The following is an 8,655-nucleotide window of genomic DNA, read 5'->3' as shown; positions in this document are numbered from 1 at the left end:
TTCTACGCAGAACCTTGTGTTAAGAGTCCCACTATGTTTCCGGGAGTTCTCTTGAGCAGGATTGAAACTGGCTCCATACTTGGTTCCCAGGATTCATGTATATTTGACCCTTTGTCAGAAGGGGGTGCAGTTACTTCCAAGATGTAGCTCTGTTACCTCAGACTCCCTTGTTAGCCAACTTTTGCCTTGAAATTCCTCTCCTGTGAGTCATACACAGTCTAATGATTACCTCTTACCCAGGAACAAACATCAGATGCTTCAGTGAAAAGAGGGGAGTACTGTCTACACCTTCTCCCCTAGACTGGACATAACTCACGACAGGGTCCTAGCTCTCTCCAAAGAAATCTCCCTTGTAAACCCTATCTCCACTTTTTATACTCTTAAAATGGATAAGAGGGTTCAAAAATTGCGGAGCTGGCCCTTGGCAATTTCCTCTAAACCTCTGCACTTCTGTCTGGTGTCACCCTTTGGAATTCCATATCTATTATATCTTGGTACCCCAGCTGAAACATCCAATTAAAATCTTAAGTGCAAAACATAATCTCCTTTATCAATCCTGCTTTACATCCTTCCCTATTCCCTTTGGGTCTGTGTGATTTAGTCATATTCCACAGACCAAGTCATAGGGTTGTCATCAACTTGGTCTGACATGGTTTGATTATACTACCCTTTAGTGATATATATAAAAAAAAGCAAGCTAAGGTCTAGGGTCCACCACAATGACCCCACTGCCCTTGAGAGGGAAAGCTCAGGACTCCCTCTTGGCTCCACACCTCTCTCTCTCTGAGGGTATGCACAGGACATGTGCTCTGGGTTGGGATGGGGGTGGTAGGCAGCCATGGACCCTAGAGTCTGTAATTATCAAATGACCTTAGATAAATTACCTTTTCTGAGCTTCATTAAAAGTTTGTCAAATAGTCTTACTATTCAAAATTTAATTTTAATCGCATAGTTAACACATAAATACTCTTTGTAAACAAAAGCAAAACATTACAGATGAGACTAAATTTCCTTTGAGTATCACCTCCAATTCCATTCCTCTAATTCCCTTCCAGATGTAACCACAATTCTCAGTTTAGAATTCATCTTTCTTTTTTCAGTCAAATGTTTTTGTGTTTTTTTTTAATCTGTAAAAATAGGACAGCAGTGTCTATTCTGTAACATAGGACAGAGGTGAAAATCAAGGTACATAATAATGTTTTCTTCTATTTTCCTCAGTGTGTTGGGAAGAACTCAGACTTCCTGTAGGAACATAGTTCCACACTAAATTCAAGCTGAAGAAGAGAAATCTTACCTATTTTCACGGGTGGAAGTACCTGCTCTCTATATGGTATTAGAAAATTCCAGTTTAAAAAGAATTATTTATTTATTTGGCTGTGCTGAGTCTTAGTTGGGGCAAGTGGGATCTACTTCCCTGACCAGGGGCTGGAACCTGGGCCCCCTGCATTGGGAGCACAGAGTCTTAGCCACTGGACCACCAGGGAAGTTCCAGAAAATTCCAGGTAGAGCCCAAGGCCCGGGGAACACTCCGCCTCCCGTATGTGCTTCCATTCCAGCCAGGCAATGGTTTTATGTCTTGTGTCATTTCTTTCCCGTAACCTTCATTTCAGACTGCAGAGAGGAAGAGATCATATATGCAGATTTTCCATCCCCAAACAGCTTTCCAACTGCGTACGACAAAGGCAAAAAACAAGGCAATCTTCCCCCCACGCACAATTCTGCTCTTCCATCATTCTACAGGACAAAGGACATTCCCTCAATAGCTTTCTTCTTCCATCAAACAGAAAGCATGAGCTAAGATTTCCAAAGGCACCTGTGGCTGGTTCCCAGGTGCCGCAGAGCAGGCTTTATTTTAGCATAGGAACAAATTCCATTCATTGAGAATGTACGTTGTCATTCCCAAGTTTTTTTATATATATCTAATTTAATTCTAGCAAAAGTCATCTAAGGTTTATAATCTTCCTCATATTATAGATTGAGGGGTGGAGGTTAAGTAATTCTGTTCTTAAACTGTGATTTCTTGAGGCAAAGGAAAGGTTCAAGAACAGTACTGGTCAGTAGGAAGTGTTACTTGGGAGCAGAAGCAGCAGCATGAAAACGTGGGGAGAACAGAAGAGGTGATGGGGTAACAGCAAATTAAGAGAAAGAAAAACACACATCCCAGGAAGAACTGCCACTCATCGCCATTGCGCAGTCTGGGCCATGCCCTAGGGTGTGTGTGAGAGTGTGTGTGTGTGTGTGTGTGTGTGTGTGTATGTAAACAAATCTTCATAGCAACCATCTGGTTTCTGTCTTTCTATGACAACGCAGGCTTGCAGTGCTAAATACGGGCATTGGTGAGGATGAGTGTGGGCTGGGGAGGGGAAGTAGGACAGCTGAGTCAAGGGGAAATAGTGCAGAAAGGGCAGATTCCTTTGGTATGTCCTTATCTCCCCTTCCCAGCCCACTGTCAAGATAGGAAAGGGGCTTAAAGTTCTGCTCTCTCCTTGATTCACTGCAGTTACAGTTGAGAGTTAAGCCTTGCATACATTTTGTCTTATTTTAACCAATTATGTAAATTCCTATCCAGCCAGGGGGATCCCCTTGGTGCAAGAGGGTAAGGGTAGAAACTTTTGCTTCCTATTTTCACCACAGGTGCCACTTTCAGGGCACCCATCTGAGGATCCCATCTGATGAAGGCCTAGAGGCCCCAGGGGAAAAGTGAGAGAGAATCCAGGCACAAGGGTGAAGGAATAACAGGCCCTGCTGGGAGGATTAAACAGCCCCAGGCAGGAGTTACAAGAACCTCTTCCTCTAGTCAGCACAGTGGCTCCCAACCAGGGGATCCCAGGGGACACACGGCAATGTCTGGGGACTTCTTTGATTGTCCTCACTGAGCATCTAGTGAGTAGAGGATGAGGAGGCTGTTAATATCCTAAAATACACAGCACAGTTCCCATAACAAAGTACCTGGTCCAAAATGTTAATAGTCCCAAGGTGGAAAGTAATAACATGCTGGTCCTACGTAAGTCCTCTCCTTGGTCCCATGGGGGAGCACCAGTGACCGGTCAGATTACTTGAAAGGAGCACCATGCAACACCAGCTTGTTTCCCTCAGCCCTGAATTCCTCTCAGACTTCCAACTTGAGTATTTTGTTTGTTTACTTCTAAAAACAACAACAAAAAATTTCAGCTGGAGTCCCAAATCTGCGTGAGATCAGCTTCTAGAGAAGAGGGCCTTGAGCTGTCTGACAGAGCCTGTGCAACTGGGCAAAAGGCACGATCTCCTGGTCACAGTTTCACTGAACTCAATGATTTCAAAAGTCCTGTGGTTCCAAAACTGTACTTTTGGATAGTTTCTGCATGTACTCAGTTTGGGTCAGTAGAAAAGGAAATGACTCAGAAATGTAATAGAGGGAAGTCTGAGGGTGATTCAGACTTTCCTTATCATAACAGATGCTTCAGACATGGACTTTAATGTCAAACCAGGACTCATGATCACTGAATGATGCCAGGACTTCCCTTTGTGTATTTGCATGCATACATGCCAAGTCGATTCAGTTGTGTCTGACTCTTTGTGACCCTATGCTGTGGACTGTAGCCCACCAGGCTCCTCTGTCCATGGGATTTTCCAGGCGAGAGTACTGGAATGGGCTGCCATTTCCTCCTCCAGAGGATCTTCCTGACCCAAGTCTCTTATGTCTCCTGCGTTGGCAGGTAGGTTCTTTACCACGAGCGCCACCTGGGAAGCCCTTGTATATTTTGAGTAGGTGGTATCTACGTGGGGTGATTAAAAATGCTGTGAAAGACAGTTCAAGGAATCCACCTGATTCAGACTGCGTATGAAGGTAGATTAAGTTATCTCTGCTGCTGCTGCTACTAAGTCGCTTCAGTCGTGTCCAACTCTGTGCGACCCCAAAGACGGCAGCCCACCAGGCTCCCCCATCCCTGGGATTCTCCAGGCAGGAACACTGGAGTGGGTTGCTACCCGCCCCAAATTTCCCTCATAGGTCTACTTGTGTTTGAATTTCTACCATGAGAGTTTTATATGCAGTTAAAAATATAAATATTGTAGTGCAAGTATCAGTTTGATGTTACTAATTGCGGTTGGGACTGTAAGGTAGGGAAGTAGCTGGTACTCGATCGAGAACAATCCTTGTTGCTCTAGCAGTTAACGTGAGTAATTTGAGGAAAGTTTTTGTCCTGTGTTCAGTCTTTTCAATCTAAATATAATAATAAAGATTTAATAACTAAGAGTTCATGTTTTGTATTACTCTCTAGTATCTACCCATGATAAATATATCAGAAGAAGGTTCAAAAAAAGTCCGTCTATTATAAAAACACTAAGTGCTTCTGTCACTAAAACTTCCGTTTATACCAAAACTCTTCTCTTACCTGAAGGGGCCACTTTACCACAATGTGGCTGTCAGTGCTGAGTGCTCTTCCTGTCAGAAGTTAATGTTTCACAGAAAAAGCAATCCTTGGTTGACATTCTGAGCACTTGACCTTTACCTGCTCTTAGTCATGGGGCTCATCTAAGTTTTCCAAGAGGGAGACCCAGCTTTGTGTGCGGAGTAACCTTCCAACATGGTTCTCTCTGAAGTTTCATTTCCTGGCTTATCCACTACTGCTGCCATTCAGAGACTGTTGAAAGAGGTCAAACTCTTTACTTTTTTCCAAATACTCACAGACTAATCTGAACATAAGTTAGTGAACAATTTATTCCTTCAACAAATATTTATTGAACACATATGTGCCAAACACTTGATACTGGGGATGTAGCAATGAGCATGACAGAGTCCTGGTAGGAGGCCAATACTCGATAAAGGTGTGAATGAAGGACCCTCCTCCAGCTGTTCCTTTAATCTGGCTTACTTGTTCCTCTTTGTGATCACTGTTCAAACTACTATTCCATTCCCTTTTCCCCAGAATGTCTTTTCGGAGACGGAATGCTTAATCTTCCCCTCAGAGCCTTGAGAGGCAGGCCTGAGGACGCTGAACTCCACAGCCCCGTGAGGCCTTCGGTAAAAACTGGTACCAAACAACTTTTGAACCAAGTTGGGAGCCTTAAGGCTAATTCATTGCACAAGTGGTTGCCATCTCTATAATCTTTGGACTCTGCCCCAAATGCAGAACTCTGCTACTTTCAACCTTGGCCCCGTCATTTCTCTGATACCTCTGATACACAGTAACTCCTCTTCAAAGAATTTCCCTCAACCCACTCATTTAAATTACACTGAAGCTACCCTTAAACATGGCTTTATTTGCAGACCTACAGGGTTTTCCCCTCCTATATCAGAAAGTGGGGGAACTGAGACACTCTAGTTCCCTAGTGCCATCCTCAGGCCCTTATTTTTCCAAGACATTCGTATGTAACCCCTCCTACTTTGGAGTTCATTCCATCAAGCTAAATTCTCCTTCATATTCTCTGCTATTCTTGGTCACTCCTATACCGGGACTGGAAGTTGGCTTCATCTTCTCCTCCCCAGTCTTGCATAATTCTAGATTCATTTAAACACCTTGATTTACTGACCCAACACTCTAAGCCCATAATTCTTTTATTGTTGCTATTATTGTTTTCTCAGTTAAGACTCTTCAATTTTCCTTTTATAAAAAAAAAAAAAAAAAATACAGTTAGGCTTAATAAGACAGAACAAAAGCTCAAACACAAGAGCCACCTACCCTGGCAGCTTGATAGGGAAACTCCCTTAGTTCTTTAACACCCCAACGATCTTTACCTTTACTCCACTTGAAACGCCTGTTCCTATTGCCCTTGTCATGACATGGAAGAGTTCCAACTCTGAAATCTGAAACGCCAACATCATTGTGACACCATGTCCTGAGCTTCCAGCTTTATCACTTCTAAATCATCTGCTCTTTGACCTTATTAAGGCTTCTCTTGACCTGAGTTTATCATACTTTCCTTAGCCAACCTTCTTACCCAGTCTGAATCAAGTATTCCTTCTTTCACCAACACCTTCTACCCCCTTGTTCCTCTGTCAATCCTCTTCATCTGTCTACAAATCATGATCCAGGATCTACACAATAATAAGTCTTCTCTGCTCTTGTACCCAGGCAGCTAGGCGTTACTAGAGAAAACAGCAGAAATAAACGAACTGATACCTTTCCAACGGTGTCACTGAGAGCTGGACCATAAAAAAGGCTGTGCTGAAGAACTGATGCTTTCGAACTGTGGTGCTGGAGAAGACTCTCAAGAGTCCCTTGGACTGCAAGAAGATCAAACCAAATCCTAAAGGAAATCAACTCTGAATATACATTGGAAGGACTGATGCTAAAGGTGAAGCTCCAATACTTGGGCTATCTGATGTGAAGAACCAACTCATTGGAAAAGACCCTGATGCTGGGAAAGATTGAAGGCAAAAGAAGAGGGCGGCAGAGGATGAGATGGTAAGATACCATCACTGACTCAATGCACATGAACTTGAGCAAACTCTGGGAGATGGTGGAGGACAGGGAAACCTGGTGTGCTGTAGTACATGGGGTTGCAAAGAGTCAGACACGACTGTGATTGGACAACCACCACCATTCCAATGGGTTACGCGTTCCAAGGATTATACGTTCACGGTTTCTGTTAGACCCTCACCACTGTTTCCTAATTCATTTACTTAATAACAGTACTATTTGTCATCTCTCTTTCATCCTCCTCCCTTTCATCCTCTCTTCAACACTATGGCCACTCTTCTTAAGTCCACTAACTCCCACCTTCCTAACTCTCAAGTAGTAACTTCACATCCTATTCCACAAGAACAAGAAAGCCGTCAGACAAGGACTCCTATAAATTACCGACCCCTATTCACAAACAGCTGTGAGTTTACCCATTGTTATATCTTCATCTTTTTTTATATTTTGCCACTTTACAATGTTGTGTTAGTTTCTGCTGTACAGCAAAGTGAATCAGCTATGTGTGCTCAGGATCACCTATACATCTATCTACCTATCTTCCCTCTTTTCTGGATTTCCTTCCCATTTGGGTCACCACAGAGCACTGAGTGGAGTTCCCTGTGCTATACAGTAGGTTCTCATTAGTTATTTTATACATAGTGGTGTATATGTGTCAATCCTGGTCTCCCAATTCTTCTCACTACCCCTTCCCGCTGTTGGATCCATAAATTTGTTTTCTACCTCTGTGTCTCTATTTCTACTTTGCAAACAAAGTTCTGTGTCTTCACCTTGAGTCTCAAGCAGGATGAGGCATCTGTCCTTTTGCCACCGCTGCTGCTGTAAAGTCGCTTCAGTTGTGTCAGACCCCTGTGTGACCAGGCTCCCCCATCCCCGGGATTCTCCAGGCAAGAACACTGGAGTGGGTTGCCACTTCCTTCTCCAATGCATGAAAGTGGAAAGTGAAAGTGAAGCCGCTCAGTCGTGTCCGACTCTCAACGACCCTATGGACTGCAGCCTACCAGGCTCCTCCATCCATGGGATTTTCCAGGCAAGAGTACTGGAGTGGGGTGCCATTGCCTTCTCCATCTGTCCTTCTGCTTTAGACCAATTTCTTACTCAGCTGGCTTGCTAACTAGATTAACTTCAGTACCTCACCTTGTACAGAGGCTGGCACATATGTCCTCAGTATATGTTTGCTGAACTACTGTTTAATTAACCACATCCACCTGAGTTGTTTCCACACCCCACCCTTTTTGGAGCCCTGCTTTTTGGTTATCATCCTTCTCTATGATGCCTCTACTTTTACTTTGTAAATATACATGCCTGTCATTCTCATTCTAAAACAACAACAGACAACAAAACCTTCACACACCACTCAGGTTTACAAGCAAGATTCTACCTCTACCAATACACTGAAACTGGTCCCAAAAAATTACTAACTGGTAAATCAAACTGACACCCTTTCGTCCACCAAAAAAAAAAAAAAAACAACTGTGATTTTATTCTTGTTTTTAGAATTAAAAGTACCTCTAATCATCAAATAGATGCTCATGTCAAAATCTTGAAAAGTACAGAAAGTAGAAACATACATACAGTCCTTAAACCATAATCCTGACAGTTATTCACAATTTTGGCATGCTGCTTTCCTGAAATTTGGGGGCACCCTGGTGGCTCAGATGGTAAAGAATCTGCCTGAAATGCACGAGATGCGGGTTCAATCCCTGGGTTGGGAAGATCCCCTGGAGAAGGGAATGGCGACCCACTCCAGTATTCTTGCCAAGAGAACCCCATAGACAGAGGAGGCTGGCAGGCTACAGACTATTTGGTTGCAAAGAGTTGGATGCCACTGAGCGACTAACACTTTATTACACAGTGAGATTTTACTTGTAACAGTGCTTTACACTACTGACTGCTTCAGTTTCTCCATTACCTCTGTTCTTGGGCTCCACATCATCCTGACTCCATTCTGGTGAGCCTGTTTCTGTTTCCTTCAGGTGTCAGCCTTCATCGGGTCAGTTTGTCAGGCTTTCTGCTCTCTGTACTTACATGTCCATGGCTTTACTAGTGTATCCTGAGCTCTACAGAATTTGTATCTCCTGTTCTGAAATTTTCTCCAACCTCCAGATGCATAAATGCAGTAACGTAACATAAATCTAGTAACCTACTCTTGGATGTCCTACAGGCACCTCACATCAACTCTTCTGCAAAATGAACTCATTGTCTTCCATGCCAAACTTGCTCTTCCAGCTGTGTTCTCTCTGGATTACAGCATCAT

At 43.4% G+C, this 8,655-nt stretch overlaps 1 long non-coding RNA gene across 1 annotated transcript; it reads right to left on the bottom strand.

The window, feature by feature from the left end:
* Positions 1-920: 920 nt before the first annotated feature.
* On the bottom strand, positions 921-3,604 carry LOC113887356. The gene is made up of 2 exons (XR_003509720.1): positions 2,950-3,604; positions 921-1,611 (listed from the first exon to the last, which is right to left on the bottom strand). It is a non-coding gene; the product is annotated as an uncharacterized LOC113887356 (long non-coding RNA).
* Positions 3,605-8,655: the final 5,051 nt, after the last annotated feature.

This window comes from Bos indicus x Bos taurus, chromosome 3 (genome assembly GCF_003369695.1).
Source record: "Bos indicus x Bos taurus breed Angus x Brahman F1 hybrid chromosome 3, Bos_hybrid_MaternalHap_v2.0, whole genome shotgun sequence".
NCBI lineage: Eukaryota > Metazoa > Chordata > Mammalia > Artiodactyla > Bovidae > Bos > Bos indicus x Bos taurus.
This window is presented reverse-complemented; position numbering and strand designations above follow the sequence as displayed.